Consider the following 4,667-nt stretch of genomic DNA (forward strand, 5'->3'; position numbering starts at 1 on the left):
TTATCCTCCAATACAACTGTGTGTGTGTGTGTGTGTGTGTGTGTGTGTGTGTGTGTGTGTGTGTGTGTGTGTGTGTGTGTGTGTGTGTGTGCGTGTGCGTGTACGTTTGTGTGTATGGGCTATATAAACAGACTCTCTGTTCTTTCTTTTGATATATTCACTGTTTACATTTTAGAACAAAAATATGATTGTTTTTTTTTATTGTCCTCTTTACAACACAGCTGAGATCTTTTCCATGTGCTTCTAAAAGGAGAGAGAGAAGATGAGTCCAAGAGAGAGAGAAAGAGAGAGAGAGAGAGTGAAAGAGATAGAACAAGAGGGAGAGAGAGAAAGAAAGGCAAAGAGGGGGAGCGAGACAGTGAAAGAGAGATAGAAAGAGGGGAGAGAGAGAGTGAAAGAGAGATAGAAAGAGGGGGAGAGAGATGGAGAGAGAGATAGAAAGAAGGGGAGAGAGAGAGAGGAAGACAGAGAGAGAGAGAGAGGGAAAGAGGGCCACAATACACTGCACATGACATCACTTTCCACCCCGCACAGTCATACAAACATGATGTCACAACACAGCACATAGCCATACATCCAACCAACATGATGTCACAACACAGCACATAGCCATACATCCAAACAACATGATGTCACAACCCAGCACATAGACATACATCCAAACAACATGATGGAGCATACAAAATAACAACCCCACACAGAACAAACCTCCTTATAGAATCTTTACATTTAGAATGAGATAGACAGCTCTCCCTCATCAACAGTGCACACTGCCCCCTGCAGGCACCACACATTTTGAAACCCCGGAACATCATTGACCAAAGAGTAGTATGCCAGTTCTGCCCTAAGGCGAGTAGAGACCCCCTAAACATACCGAGCCTGCTCCCCTGCATCTTGTTTCTCCTTGTCAGACACAAAGACAGTTCTGCCTGACCCAACAAGAAGTTGATCAACACACGTTTGGCCCTCTTGCTAAAAGCATATTTTGGTCCCAAAATAAACAAAGTTTCCCTCAACCTCCTGCACAAAGTGGTCAAAACCTTCAAAACAGGTGCAACACGATGACATCACACAAATACATGTTGAACAGATTCAGGCAGATGACAAAAAGGACATCCCACCCCCACACTCAAGTCCATCTTAGTCACCCGTGTGTTCGTTGCTATAGGCCCCATGCAGGATCCTCCACTGTAGGTCCCCTGACCTCTTATAAAGCAGCCTCCATCTAAAGCCTGCCATGCTCTGCTCACCCAGCATCTCCTGTCACTGATGCTCCCTGACCTCCTGGAGAGCCCTGATGTTCCTGACCTTGGTTACTGCCGCCTACAGGTGGACCCTCCCCTCCAACTCCCCAAACATCCCCAGACTCTCCCCCTCTCCTCCTCCCTGCCCCCAGTCTCAGCTGACACCAATAGAGAGCCTCTCCCTGAGGCTTGGAGGGGATAGAGAGAGAGAGGGAGAGAGAGAGTGAAAGATAGATAGAAAGAGGGAGAGAGTGAAAGAGAGAGAGAGAGAGAGAGATAGAAAGAGAGAGAGAGAAAGAGAGATAGAAAGAGATTAGCCGGGTTTACAGCTGTGAAGAAAGTGATTGCTACGTGATGGAAAGCTCCTCACTGTCTGAGCTGCAGAGCCTGGCTTCTAATGTATTTAGATGTAGTGAACTTACAGCCTGGGTACATGATGCAAACCAGTCAATAATGTATTTAGATATAGTGAACTTACAGCAATCTACAGCCCGGGTTAGTTGGAAAACACTTGTTTTGAATCTCAAAGGCCTTTGAGAATGATTGCCTTATAGGGGGGGTGGCAGTTTTGTTTTAATCTCAGTTTAATTTGAGGGTTTGTTTGTTTGTCTTTTTTTCGTTGTGGTTGTTTTTCCTTCCTTTTGTGACCTTCAATGTTTTCTTTGACTTAATGAACAGAATGTTATACATTGTTGTCTATTGACAGTTTTTTCATTGTTACCTGTTTCAAGACAAGTGATAATAAAAGAAAAGATTTGATCACACAAAAAAAGAGAGCTAGAAAGAGAGGGAGAGAGAGAGTGAAATGAAGAGAGAAAGAGGGAGAGAGACTACGCTGCATACTGACACTAAGACAAATTCCTCCTATGTGATCTACACTGTATACTGACTGTTAGAGCCAGTTTCCAATTTCTCTATTTAATTATTCAAATTATTATATTATTCTTGTTTGATGATTATGATTCATTGTTCTATTGGGTTTTAATTATTTGTCTAAAGTCTAATGTTCTAATGTCTGATTTGGTTTATTTACTATTGGGTCTAATGGCCAATGAATTGGGGAGCCATAAAAGGATCTCCCCCTGCTGTCCTTTCAAATGTATTGCAGACAGCTAAGCCAATATATGTTATGTGAAGTGATTGCAGGTGTGTTGGACAGACAGGTGTGTGCTGATGGTGAGACGGGGAGCGGTACAGTTTTTTGACCGCAAAATAGCAAGTTCTTTGTGATCATTTTTTGTTTGGAAATAGTACATTTATGAATGTTTTGCTGCACGCCTGAACTGCAAATAAATATGATTTGAAGCAACTTTAACAAGGACCTCTGTACCTAATTGTTATCATTATTGTGAACCCACAACCCCGTCAAAGGCAAGTGGCTATTGAACTAATGTTTGTTAAGAAGCCACCACACTGACACTAAGACAAATTCCTCCTATGTAATCTACACTGCATACTGACACTAAGACAAATTCCTCCTATGTAATCTACACTGCATACTGACACTAAGACAAATTCCTCCTATGTAATCTACACTGCATACTGACACTAAGACAAATTCCTCCTATGTAATCTACACTGCATACTGACACTAAGACAAATTCCTCCTATGTAATCTACACTGCATACTGACACTAAGACAAATTCCTCCTATGTGATCTTGCATATTGTGGCAATAAAAGTGATTCTGATTCTTATTTCTGGTAGTAATGTGAATCTCAGAGTTTGTTTCTTTTTTTATGAATGAGATGCTTCCTTAGCCTAGGTAAACCCAGCCCCCACGTGATCTGCTCTCATGTTCCCAGTCACTAGGGTCTAGAGGTCGAGCCATTCAAATCGATTTCTGGGGCGATTGAAAGACCGCGCAGACCCGCAGCCAATGAGTGACGGCGTGACTGCCAACATCAGTCCTGCCGTGATCGGCCAATCAGAGAGTGCGTCTTTGTCAATGACGTAACAGCTGCAGCGGCCTAGCACTACCTAGCCATTAGCTTTTTGTCTTTCCAAAGCATAGCTCCCGAGCTAGCTACTAGCTGGCTAGCTATATGGCTATGCAACTACGTTGAGGAAATTCAAGTGAAAACAGCTGTTGAGGTTGAGGTCTGTTGATCAAAATAACACCTAGTGTTATCGAAATCGGATTTTAGCGGACCATACAAGCCGGGGCTTCAGAGCTGATCACCTGGACACATTTTACGGCGAAATTATCTGATTAACTTGTCTGTGCTGCTCTGTGGTAATCTGCTAATGTCTTCATAGCATTGTGATTATGATTTAATGCATTATGGAAGATAAACGCTGGTTTAACATAATTAAAATAATTCCCTACCAAACATGTAAAGTGACGCTTCTGGGCAGTAGACCATTTGGGCATAACATTATGTAATGTGACATGAGATCACCACATTTCAATAAATATAACGTTTTTGCACATTTGAATGCTGCTGGTCGTTTGTTTAATGCTGTATATATTGGATATTTAAAGCTGATACACAACACAATTGTGTTGAGGTAATTCCGCAAAGCTCAGTTAAAAATATAACATGTAACACTTGACACAATCAAATCTAACTTTTTCACAGCAATACACAGTCCAGTAGTACGGTGGGCTAATTGTTTGAATTATATCGAAATATATTTGCATGGTGTAGCATGTAATGCAGATACTGTAGCTAGATACTCTGACACAGAAAGGCAGACAAGCTAGCAGCAGGGATCTTGTCACACTGATTCCAGATAAACTCGTCTGTCTAGCCAGCTATACAATATTACTGTAGCCTACATAATACCACAAGCTAAATGCAGCATATGCCAATGTAAGGCTGGGTAGCATTAGCTAACGTCATCCAGGCTATACAGTAATAGGCTATTATAAAGTTATGAAACGCTGATTCAAACGTTACAATAATAAGACACAATAGGAGCCAGTTACCCTACTGTAGCTAGAGAGAGTAATTTCAGACCACCAGATATCACCATATTTAATTTCAATAAATATAAAGCATTCATTGATTGAAGCAGACTGTTGGTCGGTTAAGTTTCTCTGTCATGTCCTCTGCTCCAACCTTCGGTTCGTAGTTTTAGGTGACGGGCCGAAGGCTGCTCTGCTTTAGTTTTTGAGATGATCGAAAGATCAAAGTGAAAAGAATGTTCTAAATGCATTGTGGTATATGGCCCATTGACCCTTTAATATTTTATATTGTCTTATATTTTATCATTAAGAGAGGAGTGCAGTTATGAAGTGTAGTGTTAACTAAATCAGTGTTAACTAAAGGGAGTTGAGGTTAGTGAGACAAAAAGGGCAGGCAGGGGCAGGCAGGCTCCTCTTTGAAGCATTGGAAAGGAGCAATAAATAGACAGCTGAAGACACACACAGGAGTTTTAACAAGAGGATTAGATAGCATCTCAGGGTGTGACTAGGAG

This window comes from Poromitra crassiceps (genome assembly GCF_964638095.1).
Source record: "Poromitra crassiceps genome assembly, chromosome: 6".
NCBI lineage: Eukaryota > Metazoa > Chordata > Actinopteri > Beryciformes > Melamphaidae > Poromitra > Poromitra crassiceps.